General features: G+C 39.0%; 1 long non-coding RNA gene across 1 annotated transcript; it reads right to left on the reverse strand.

Moving 5' to 3' along the window:
* Positions 1-290: 290 nt before the first annotated feature.
* Positions 291-12,795, reverse strand: LOC108500718. The gene is made up of 3 exons (XR_001875970.1): positions 12,777-12,795; positions 9,438-9,485; positions 291-391 (listed from the first exon to the last, which is right to left on the reverse strand). It is a non-coding gene; the product is annotated as an uncharacterized LOC108500718 (long non-coding RNA).
* Positions 12,796-13,508: the final 713 nt, after the last annotated feature.

Consider the following 13,508-nt stretch of genomic DNA (forward strand, 5'->3'; position numbering starts at 1 on the left):
TTAACTTATAATATGTATAAATGCACCCAAAATAGAAATTTCACAAAGTAGAAGAATAAGTTGTAGAACTGTTGCATATCCCAAGAAAAGACAGAAATCCATTTATATAGGAAATCATTAAACAGAAAGATCAAGAAATAGCACAAGCACAAAACACTGCACGGAGAGAATTCAAGGCAAGTAGTAGTCGATGTGTACAAATGATGGGGCACAATAGATTCTGCCTACAGTGAGGAACTTTGTTATACCTACACCTACTTTCCAACTCGAAAAATCAATGCATTCCTGCAGTGTGTGATTGGATTATGCAGAGATCACAATTACTTGCTGAGCCAACTGGGCAATGCCAACGAGACTCCAGTTTGTTTCGACACACCACCCAGCTTCACCACTGAAAAAAAAAAAAAAAACAGGCACGGAATTTGTCATCATAAAAAAACTTTGGGCAGTGAAAAAACATGCATTGCGGTCGTGTTGGCAGCGTTAGCAGATGGTATGAAATTGCCACCATATGTGATTCCCAAGCATAAAACAATGCCGAAGGAACAGCTGCCCACTGGAATAATTGCTGGGTGTCAAAACCAGGATGGATGCCTAAAGACTTAATGGAGGATTGGCTGAGCATTGTTTGCAGTGGGTGACCAGGTGTGCTATCAACAAAAAGGAGAAATGCTTGTCCTAGACACAATCGAAGGGCACCTACCACTAGCAAGGAGTATTATCAGAGAAGTTAATATAGTTCTTTGGTCACAGTGGGAGTAGGGCATTCACAGCTGCTTGATATATTAGCAAACAAGCCCTTTGAAGACCATTTGAAGTCTGTATATTCAAAGTGGCTCTAGAATAGCAATCATGCTGTAATTACTACAGAAAATAATGTAGTCTAGGCACAACAGTGGATTTAGGCAGAATGGTACCAGGTAAAACCAGGAGCTGCAGTTCAGAGTTTTAAAAAACTCCATATTTCATTTTCCATGTTGAAATCAAAGATGATTTGTTTGAGTTCAAAGTTGAGAGCAGGGAAGACATTGAAAATGGTCAAGAAAGTGTATATGAGCAGGAGAGAGGCATCGATGGAAACAAAGAGGGATGAGATACATAATAAATTTTTTTTGTTTATAATTTTTTTTTTGTTTATAACCTTCTAATGTGGGAAGGAGAGAGAGGTTTTCTCCTATTCAAACTTGTTGTCTTTCCTGGTCAATAAAGTAGAAGACCCTGATGTTCAGTCTCAACACCCCAACTGCATCGAAAGGGAGGTCAGAGCTGCCTTGCACTGTGTGCCATGAACTAGGCCCAGCCACATGCCTGGGGAAGGTAATTGAATGGACAGCAGTGAATCTTCTCCACTAGCTTTAATTTTATATGAACTGGCAAAATTCTGTTGGAAACAACTGCATTGCCAGAGCACCTCTGTCTTTCAGGTTGAAGACAATAGCACAGAACACTCAAGAGTCAATTAACCTACAGCTCACAAAGCAACTCACATTTTCACAACATAGCCTCACTTTTTCTAGTTCCTAAACTAAAAAATGCAAACAAAGGACTAATCTCAGTCATATAAAGTGTCTCTGCACATAGGGAAAGATACAAATTCCATCAGAAAATACTTTTATGGATTTGTCATGTGTCCTCTGGGATTTTGCTACATCATTCGTGCCCATTTTTATCCCCCTGAATACAGGATTGCATTAGTGACTAGGAAACTTCCAAAAGTCTCGGGTTTTAAATTAACAACAGGATGCACATAAGAATAAAGTTTAGTGCTACTTCTGTATAAATATATCTAGACAGGTAGTCATAAACACACAGGAGGCCTTACAAAACTTCAAAGCCTACTCACTACTGAGTTGCTTTTTCCTGTTGTAAGATTCAGAGGCATATCAGTTTAAACATGCTGTTACGATAGCAGGCATTTCTGCAGAAAAAGCTTCAGCATGAATAAGTGCCTAACAAGAATATAATCGAGTCTGCATAAAGAGATCAAACTGCTCCCTGCCATGCTTAATGTAGTCTACATTTTGTTAATGATAGTTTCTCCCAGAAGCATCCAAAAATTTCTGAATTTAAACACAATGGCATTGGAAATTTTAAAACTTGAGGAGATTGACACAGTTCTTGCTCATTTTTATTGAAGTAGCTCTGGGAGCTGATTCCTCATTGTTGCTTATAGAGCACCCATTTTTAAGACTGTGATTTGAAAGACTCTGGAGCTGGAAGAGTTTTAAATAGATTAACTGGGTATTTGTGCCTTTCCTACTTCCTAGTAGCTACACTAATTTAAGACTAAATCTTTCTTGTACCATTTTACTTCACCTTCAGCTGTATCATTCATTCTCCTTCATCAGCACCGAGACTTCTCTTGGCAATTACAGGAGCAGAGTCAGTGCCCAAGCAACCACCTGAGTCATACAAAGACACCTTAATGTCACCTTTATTCACACAAGCTTTTGGTGTGATTCTTACTTCTGACATCGCATCCCAAACTCAGTCTGCTTTATTTTAAAAGTAGTTCTTAGATCTAAAATTTAAAATGAAACTAAGTGGCCCAATCAGTTAGTCTGCGGTGAATAACTTCAGCTTTCACACATCTTGAAAAATATGAGGCTCCTATATTGAAGTTATTTTAAATCTATCCTCAATATGGCTTATAATTATCACTTTTTATGACATATGTATGTGAAGGAATGGTACCATGTCTTCTTAAATATTGCTCTAGCTTTCCTGACCCAAAAGAGAAACTCTATTCATTATAAAGAGATTAATTTGCCTCTGACAGAATTGATAGGACAAATACTTAATAGAAAGGGTCCTTAAGAACCATGTGGGATCACCATGAGATAGAGCATAATGCGTGTGTCTGACAAAAGAATGAAAACATTAACTACTGACAGTGGGATGTTAAAAGTATTTCTAACCTACTTATTCATACTTTTGTGTTCAGCGAGTTTTTGGGGGCCAAAATTTCATTTTTTTTTTTTGTATTAAAATACTTCCAAGTGAGAAAAACACTCAACTCCCCAAAACCTTATTCGCTATTAGACCTCTACCTCCCTTAGAATGGCTCATGCAAAATCAAATGTGGGCCTCAGTCTGGTTTCCAGTCTCTATAAAATCCATTGCAACTGACTCTCACTGTGCCAGTTAAGTAGCCAAGAAGTGAATTAGCATAGAGACAAAGGATGCTTCTGAGCATGAAGTTAGTAACAGATTTTTTGCAGAGTAAATAAGCATATGGTAGATCAGAGTAACAGAGACTTCAGCGCTGTATCACAGCAGACATCGTGCAACTCAAGGAGATTCCTAACAGACTTAGCAGTGAATGAAGACTTATCCTTAGAGAAAATCAAATAGTCAAGATCTCAGTGTTCTTTCAGAAAGAAATCGTTTATGCCAATTAAAAACATGAATCAGAAGATACATGTCTTTGTTGTTTCAAAACTAAACATCAAAACATTTTATCTGAGAATGATGAGACAAAATGCTCCACTTCCTAGGGAAAAAAAATAAATCACTTTTTTAAGCTTGAACATTTCAACAGATTCAGGGCAAATTATTTTCTTTAACCTTTTTTTTTTTTAGCAATTATTTATCCCCAAATTCTGCTTAATTTTAGCCGTAAGCATTACAGACACTACTGGTCACTCCAGCTGGTGGAGGAGTATTGGTTGGTGAGGAGTGTAAGAACAGGAGCTGTAGCTACAGGAGTTTGTTGAGACACAGTTTATTCCAAACCACAAATCAGCCACAAAGTCAGGGTAGAACTATCCAGATGCTGGTTCCTGTTCTGCCACTATGGGAGCCTCCACCTGCAGGCTTCACAATTTGCCCATAATCCAGTTAGTCCCTGAACAGCCCAGTCCAGTTCCCAAGCTTCTGCCCAGGGACCTGCTTGTTCTGCAGGAGCAAGCCCCAAGTGCTGTGAAATAAAAAGTGTGTCTACGTGGAGGTGAAGCTTGTGTTGGAAGGCACAGTGTTGCAGCCCAGATTTACAGGAATGTGTGGACTGAAAGCGGGGAAAATAAAAGCTCTATGATCCAAACTTGTGACTGTGCAGTAGAACAGAGGAAAAGCTAAAAGGCAAATCGCAGAGGATGTTATTTGTGTAGCTGCTGTAGCAGCACTGGGAAGGAAACAGGTTCCAACTGAGGTGTCTGTAGCCTGCAGAGATGGAGTGTGCAGCAGTTCTGGCTTTCAGGAGCAAAGGACTGTTCTTGGGGAAGGGAGAGGAAGGGATTGAAGCACACTCTTCACTCTGTGTCACAGGCCTGACACAGACCTGAAGGCTGCTATCAACAGCAGCAGCCATGCCAACTAAATTTGGAAAGCCTTGTTGAAACAGGACGGTGGCTTGAGTTTTATGCAGAGCCCTAAACTCTAGCAGTCAGTTCTGTATTTGTGGCAACAGAACTTGGGCTTTGTGACCTTGAGATCGAGCTGTAAGGCTCACAGAAATATCAGAAGTAGAGAAATATATTACTTCTCAGTATTGCAGATGTTGTTTCCCCGTCAATTGTCACTGAGCTATTGCCTCAGAAAAGCACACTGAAGTGTCAGCACTGTCTGCAAACCTCAGTGAAAACATCAGTCACTCTAATTAAAGAGCATCCAGAAATTGTTTTCCCTTATGTGCTGTTCGCCATCAAAGAATATATTGGGAAAAGACCACAGTCTGTTGTTGGGATGATGCTGTTAAAAAACTGAAACCTGGCTGATATTGACATCTTATGCTTTTGGCAGAAGTTATTATTCCAGATTCATCCACATATTAAATATTTATCCATACAGCTAAAGAAGAAAGAAGAATCTCCAGACAGTATTAACAAGACAACATGGAAGTAAGAGCCCATTTAAAAGGAAGCTACTCTTAAAGAGAAGATCCTGCTGAGAATTTCTCTCTGAGGACATAAAGGCCAAGATATCTATAGTAGAAAAAGCCAGTATTTGGAATATGGCTAAACCCTTACCACTCAATGCTTTGCTCTCCATCTCCAGATTTTTAATACCCGATGACAGCTGCACTTGAATTTTGTCTCTTCCTCACTTACACTACTGGAGCCAATACGTGCTTAGTCTTTTCCACCATCTACAGAGTATCTGTTGTCCCAGAAAAGCACGATGATATCTGGGAATGGTAGCACTGAAATGATATTTATAAAAAACAGAAAATCTCCAGGTCTAGCAACAAGATTATATAATACTAACGACCTTAAAAGGCTGATGGCCCAAGCTAAAGGGTCAGAATTTTAGAGAAAGCACAACTATAAGATTATCCCATTTGATTAAAGTCTGCAAGTGTCAAAATATAAGGCAGTGCCGTTCCTGTTACAGCAAATCTATATCCAACTCAGCAAGCTAAATGTCTTTCAAAGCCCCAAATCAGTGGAACATATGAATGGGATAATGAGATGCTCTTAGCTTTTCTGGATCCACTCGTTTGAAGCATGATTTCTCTACAATGCTTGCATCAGCCATCTACCTTCACTTCTTCACTTTTCCAGACTAGGTAAATTACGTGATGTAGAACAGATACACACACACACACAGATAAAAAGCGTGAGAGAAGGAGAAAGGCCTTGTTCTCCAGCAGCACACAAGCAAATTACCAGTGACAAATCCAACAGTGGCAACACCACCCATCACTCACAACCATCCACAAATCATTGCACAGGTATGTTGCTTCACGCAGGGTGAAGAGGGGGGATGATGAAGAGAGACACAAGGAGGTGAAAAGACAAAGTAATATTTTAAGATTTCCTAGCCTCTTAGTTTAGATTTCAGCCTTAGTTATCAGTAGTACTTCTGGATCATAAAATCATGTAGTTTAGATATTAATTTCAAACAATTTTGCCTGCTTACCCGGGATTGCAAAGAATAATATAAAAGTACCTCTGCATATCAGTTATTTTCATAGCTTATTATTTTTTATGTTAATTTTGTTTAAAAAATTAGGCTAAGGAATGAATTATAGCCCTCTATTATAGAGTAAAAATGAAATGTAACAATTATCGATGCCAATAGTTTCTTCATTGTCCTTTGTTCTTAAGTCATGCAGAATCCTGGGTTAAATTCTTCCAGTAGGACTCCACTAAATTTTTTGTGGTTATATTTGCTTTTCCTTTCTTTTGCTAGAAATTTTCAGGTAGACAAGGATATTCATGCTGTCTTTTAAGCTGAAAAAAAAAAATATCTCCAAACATAAAATCATCACTTTTGCAACCTCACAGAATAGGGAAGCAGAAGAACCAAAGAAAGAGACTGAAAGCAAGAACAAGAAGGGAACAGTAACAGTGTGAGGGAGAAGATGAACAAAAGGACAGAAGAATTTACACTCTGCAATGTTTCAAAGGAACACAACAGAAAGGTGAATTTGTCAGTTCCCAACTGATGTTCTTCATAGGGAAGGGAGGCCACATCTTACTAAACTTAGTGAGGAAAGACATAAGGCAAAAGTAAACTATAAATACATTGCTTTATGAACTTACAAAGTCAGTGAAGATGATCTTGCCAATGAACTAAATAATTAAAAACCAGCCAAATTTTAACATGTGTATATATATTGGCAAGGGTTACTCCAAATTTAAACCTATCGTTTCCAAGAAATATTTTTTTAAATACTAAACTGCTTCAGCAGGTGCTATATTTAGAAAATGTTAACATTATCAAGTGATGCAAAATAAAGATTAAAATTTATCTGACCTTCCTACTTGAGAAAATGCAGTATTTTGGAGCTGTATTTCATGGCTTTGCATGTCTATGGGAATTTTGGAACACATACAGCAGTGAGTTGCATGTTCTCCTTCTCCTGTGCATCAGAAATATTACAGCAAGGTTAAGAAACTATAAAAAATATTAAGAGATATTACCTTGTATGGGTAAAGAAGTGAATAACTTGTATCTCAAAATGTTGATGGGGCTCGGAATGGTCACAGCTTTCTCTTTCCATAAATCTAATGGAGCTGAGTCTGCTGACATCTTACTGATAATAGTCAAGTGGAGATTTTGCCAAGTGGGGATAAGGAAGGGCAAAGGATGCTAATAAGAAAGTACAAAATAATACTGCTGTGATTTAAGCCCAGCTGTGACCAAGCCCCACACAGCCACTTGCTCACTCTTCCTCAACCTGCCCCTGGTGGGAGATGATTCTCCTCAGGGTAGAGAATCAGAAAGGCAAAAGTGAGAAAAACTCCTGTGTCGACACAAAGACAGTTTAATAGGGAAAGCAAAAGCTGCACACACAAGCAAAGGAAAGCAAGGAATCCTGTCACCAATTCCCACGGGCAGGCAGGTGTTCTGACAGCCCCAGGAAAGCAAGGCTCCATCAGGTGTAATGATGACTTGGGAAGGCAAATGTAACACTCCAAACGTCCCCCTCTTCCCTCCTTCTTCCCCCAGCTTCATACAGTGAGCATGATGCCATATGGTCCGGAATATCCCTGTGGTTGGGGGGGTCAACAGTCCCAGCTGTGTCTCCTCCCACATTCTCGTGCACCCCCAGCCCACTCACTGGTGAGTTGCTAAAAGAAGCACAAAAGGCCTCGGCTCTTTGCAAGCCCTGCTCAGCAATAACAAAAATATCTCTGTGTTACCAACACCCTTTCCAGCACAATCCAAAACACAGCCCCACACCAGCTACTGGGAAGCAAATTAACTCTACCCCAGCCAAAACCAGCACACTCCACTAAGGACATTGTGGCATCTATAACGAGGTATAAAAAGTCATGGGATCTCTGATTAATGAGATAAATTGGCCCTGGTCTGGGTCCACTTGGGAATTTCCAGTGCTTGAGAAGAGGGTTGAAAGAAAATTCATTTTCCATTGCAGTGCAAGTGGGTGACCTGCCTTATAACCCTGATCACCACATGCTGATTTGTATGCCTAATGGCCATCCCTCTCCAACATCAGGTCTGAAAGAACATTGCAAGCTTCCAATTAATTAGGTAGAGCATAAAGTGCAGGTTCATTTGTTGCAGAAGCAGCTCCTTTTGAAGGTGGTCACCTTGATTTCTAAGGCTTTAACCTATGACCAGTATCTGCCTTTACTGTTCACAAAGGATGCTTACGTTATGCAGTTACAGAAGAATTCCACCACTCCAGTCCTACGTGCTGTACAGGAGTACAGAATCCAGAAATAATCTCCCAGCACCCAAATTTGACAGCAATCTGCTGAATATTATGTCAGATCTGTCTACCGAAAGTGTTGTCAGGTTACAGGTACACATATTCTTAACATTTCTTCCTTGTCGTGTAAAGTTATCTTTTTGGTGACGTAAGGAAATGCCGACATTCTTTTTCAAAATTCATTTCCTACAGCACAGCACTATGAGGTAGCCTGGTCACAGATATAAACTGCTCTGCCTAGATATATAAAACATAGAAAAAAAGCTCTGAGGTCAGTGTATAGACTAATCTGGCTCTTCCAGGCCAGGAGACAAGTAGGCTCTCAAACACTCTCCTTTCTTCAGCGCTGCTTCTTGACAAGTGTAAGCATCGGTGTGATGGCTATTGTGATTCAGCCCCGGGCATCCAACTCACCTTATTCACTGTATATGCATATGAGCTGCCTGCTCTGGCTTGCTAAATTTATAGTCTGGGCCCTTGCGTTGCTGTGCTTAGTCAAACAATGCCCAAGTTTCTTGTTAGTCTGGATGTAAATAATTTCTTTCCCAGCACGTAAATTGGAATACATTTAGAAGCCATCCACCTTGAATAATGATTTAGTTAAGCAGAAAAGAAAATATCACTATGTAATTGAGTCAGTGAGGTGAATGAAAGTCCCTCTACATGAGCAGAGAATAATAAAACTGTATCCAAAATGAAGTAGAGTGAAGATTTCTGTTCATACACAACAGTACCAGTGCATCAGAAATTGAATATTAGAAACCCTTATAATAATTCATAAAAGGATTCTCTGCAGTAATAGGTAGGTTTCCCTATATGATATCTGCTTGTGTGGCACTTCAAACACATGAGCCTGAAGTGCTGAACCTTGAACCAACACATGTAGGGCCCCACCCTACTCCCAGGTGTCCAACAATGGAAGCCCCAGGCAGAATACGAGAGAGTGCAAAGGAAAAACACAGTAGCATGTGGACATAAGGACAAGCACATATCAGTATTTTCTCAGAATAGTTCTTCAGCCTCCAGTGATCTATGGATCTGATCCTTAAAGACCACTTGGTCAAATCACTGTACCAAGCAAATTAGCAAAAGCTACCACTAGGAATAGTTGTTGCAAAGAAAGAGAGACAGAGAGATCCGTAGAGAGTTTTATTTCTTACCAACATTTTGGAGAGGTACTCGAGAGTCACTGTGGATTCTTCTCTAACAACACCACCCTGACATTCTGCTGTGGTCAGGTGGGATGTTAGGAATTACTAGGAACACACAGAACCAGTAGATGTAACTGTGTTTTATAAACACAGTGTGCACTCACCATTTCGAGTGTCAGATACCAGTTTAGTCAGCCCATCTTCAAAAGAATCTGTTAAAATAAAATAAAAAAAAAATTAAATAGGCATAAGCCTTAAAATATTATAAGAAGTGCTTAATGGTCTCTCAATAATTACTGTAAATATAAATGAACTTTAGCTCTTCAAGGAGACAGCAGATGGAAATGAGACAGAGTTAAAATAGTCAGAGGAAATGTGCACAGCCAAGAGTGATCACCTTATTCTTGTATTGTTTCTGATATTTATGTATAACTTCTCTTCTTTCCTAAGCATCCAGCATTAAATAAAAGTCAGGAAGAAAGCATAGGTGGGCTTTAGGTATAAATGGCATGGCTTTATATTAAAAAAAAAAAAAAAATTCTGTTTTTCTTCAAAGCAATTTATGAGGCAGTTTGGAATTTCACAGCAAGTTGTGCACATCTTATACATTTAGTACATCTTATACATTTAGCATACATTTAGTTGTATGCTAAATCACACAATGCTGATATGGATATGGATTTTTTTCCTAATATGTTTGTTTCCTTCATGAGACAACTCTGTGAAACAAAATGTAAGCTGAGTTTTCCTGTTGAACTCCAATCACTTTTCAGTCAGCCTCAATGCCAGGACTGCACAGACCTTCAACTGATGAAGTAGAGAACTGCTGGAGAAATGTGCTTTTGGTCCATTTTTAAGATAAAAGGTGAAATGCAGACAAAAAGTACTCAGTAACATCTTGTGCTTCAAAGTTCTTGTAGACATGTGATCTTCTGAGTGATTTCTATTGCTGGGAGATTCAACCAAAGGAAGCCAAATTTCAGGGTATATGAGCAATGGAATCATAGTGGAAGGCAGTTGGGTAGGTGGTATTTGTTATCTCATGATGAGGGGGGTGATGGTTAATAACAAAATAAATAACAAATTAAAGATATTGAACTGGAACACCCCCCCTAGGCGAGGTGAAAACAGGCTGAGAGAGTTGGGGTTGTTCAACCTGGAGAAGTCTGCAGAGAGACCTTATTGCAGCCTTTCAATATACAAAGGAAGTTTATCAGAAAGACAGAGGGAAGTTTTCTACCAGCATCTGTAGTGACAGATTTCAATTTAGGAGAACAATTTTAAACTGGGAGAGGGTAGGTATAGATAGGACATAAAGATGATTTTTTTTTTTTTTTATGATGAGGGTGGTAAGATACTGCAACAGTTTGCCCAGAGAAGCTGCAGATGATCCATCACTGGTTGGATGAAGGTTTAAGCAACTTGATTCAGTGACAGATGTCCCCATCTATGGCAGGAGGTGAGATTAGATGATCTTTAAAGGTCCCTTCCAACCCAAACAATTCTATGGTTCTATGATTCTAAAGTAATATCAGCACGCACACATATTCAGTAATTCACAGTTGCCTGGGTACTTGTTCAAAATTGTCACTGAAAGAGAAAAAAAAACAACCCTGCAAGACAATCATTACCTTCACTAGTAGTTACATACCGGGAGACCTTGTTTCCTAGGCAGTCTTTGTGCGTGGGGAAATCTAATGACAGCTCCTGTTAAAATAACTAGTCAGCAAAATACCAGCTTTGTACAGCTCTGTGAATCAGGATGGGAGTGCTGAAGTTCTTAATTTAAACATTGTTTCTCTTTTGATTACAGAGAAACAATGATGAAATTAAAAGTAATAGGCGTTTTATCCTGTCTGATGACAAACAAGGGAGAAAAATAGCATCTTTGTTTTCGACGTTATCTAGTGTGGGGAAGTAAAATGGAAATGGAACAGATGCCTTCATTGTACTGTAGGTTCTTTTTTAAACAGCTACTTCTATAATTTTGTAAAAAGAACATGACAATCCAGCTTTCTGAATTAGGAAAAAAAAAAAAAAAAGAAAAAACAGGTTTACTTAAGTGATTTGCCACTGTGTAATTTTATTTGTGATAGCAGCTTTGGGATGCTGCATTATAAACAAAGCACCAGTAGCAAAGAGCAGTTACTTTGAATCCCTTAGGATTTTCAATTAAATCTGACAAAATCCCCCAGTAAATGAATTTTATCCAAAGGAACAAAGTGGGGTTATAAAAAAATATGATACCTCAAGAGACAGAGTGGCACATGATTCGTCTCAGTACCAATTTTAGTCACACGCACAACCAGGTACATAAATCAGGCCACCATTGGGGTCCCAGGGAACAGCAAGAGCTGGATGTAAGAGGCCTCAGATTGCCATTCAGACTTCAGATGTTTCAAATCAAGACAAGCTTTCATTATCTTAGGAAAGAAAATAAGTCCACCTGTTTTTAGGGCTGTAACACACACATTTGAGTCCCTCTCTCCCTGTATAGTCAGTGAAGAAAATTTCAGAAGGTAATTTAGTACAAGTGGTTGAGTATGACTGTTCTCTCTCCACTCATTGTAGAAGAGGAGACAAGTACTAAGGATCAGAAGAGCTCAGTGAGCTCAGTCTCTCAAGACTGAGGGACAGCTGTGCAATGAGACATCCATTTTAAAGACTACAAAGCACCTGCACCACCATACCCAATTCAGTGTCAGTATAATAACAGCTTATGATACCTTGACACACCATTTAAAATTTTAGCGAAGTTCACAAGTTCACAGCTCTAATTTGTCACAGAAGGGCAATAAAAGTCAACTGCACTGGCAGAGAACACACTCCTTTCACTAATTGGGGTTTTTTTGCATAAAATTTCCAGAAGACCCCAAGCACCCACGCTGCTGTAGAGGACAGCCTTTCCTTGCTCAGTCCTCACCAACCTGATGCAACAGGTAAACCCACACCCCTGAATTAGGCAACTCTACTCAGATGACACGAATTTGACCAGTGTTCTAGATGTGTCATGAAAGATGTGTGCATGTGCAGAAAACCAGTATATAAAAAAAAAAAAAAACAAAACAACTATTGCAGTACAGTAAAATACATTTTTCAGAATAAAGCAGCATCCAGAGTACAGCCTGGCAAATTTTTCTAATAGCTATCTAGAAAATTACCCTGTCACAATCTACTCCCTCTGTGCCACTCCAACAGCAGGAAGACCTGGATACCTAACAGAAATATTCCTGGCATGGAAAAGCTAGCACCAGCTGACAGAAAGGACATACACATACATAAGTCCGACATACAAGCTTTGCCAGGGGGCAAACAGGGCCTAATCAGAGCTTGCTGCTCTCCAATAACTCTTGGCTGTGGAGCATTCCCCTTGGTTCCACCACAGTTAAGCACAATTTAGAGAAGTGATTGAGCTGTTATAACTTATCCAGGAACCTTCATCCAGGGATTATGGGGGAAAAAAAAAAAAAGAAATGTCTTGAAGTCATTCTTCCCATACCTACCTTTTTCTGGAAAAGGGATAATGCAGGGGTGATGTAAAAATCACTGTTTTGAATCACAGCCAGGTTAAGGAATTGGTAAGTAAAAGGATTTTTCTTCTGAGAAATTTTTGGACCTTTCAAAGACATGCAATGAGAATGGATTGGTTATGCTGGAAAGATGAGAAAAAAAAAATGCAGAAACCTTGAGATGAGTTAGATACTTGAATTTGATTCACCTTTAATTAAATGATTACAATCATTTATTTAAAAACAGGAATGTTTTCACTCACACATCCCAGTGCCCAGGAACTTACATGTTTCTCAAGTTACACATGCAAATTCCCACATCTCACAGTGATACTGTTCCTCATAAATTCAAATAGATTATTATCCTCAGCTGATACATCAGAACAAGAATTGCAAACCATATCAGACAAGTGTAAAAATTCACAGAGATTAACGAATTTAAGATTCAAAACAAGCAGTGTACCTTTGAATAAAATGAATTTGCAGTTTTCTCTATAAAGACGGGTTAATTTATTAGGCATATGTATGAGCTGATACATTTCCTGAAAAACTTATTGCCATTTCTAACTGGCAGAACCTTTCCCTTTTAATCAGCTCTTCCCCACTCATATTGAATCGAGGTTGCTTCTTAACAAGGGTGTGATACCCAATGTCACAGCATACTGGTCCATGAACATACTTTGTTCTGGTTAGGCCTGCTGGATACATAATTCAAATTCTTTTCTA

The sequence above is a fragment of the Lepidothrix coronata genome, unplaced genomic scaffold (assembly GCF_001604755.1).
Source record: "Lepidothrix coronata isolate B3197 unplaced genomic scaffold, Lepidothrix_coronata-1.0 Scaffold93, whole genome shotgun sequence".
Classification (NCBI taxonomy): domain Eukaryota; kingdom Metazoa; phylum Chordata; class Aves; order Passeriformes; family Pipridae; genus Lepidothrix; species Lepidothrix coronata.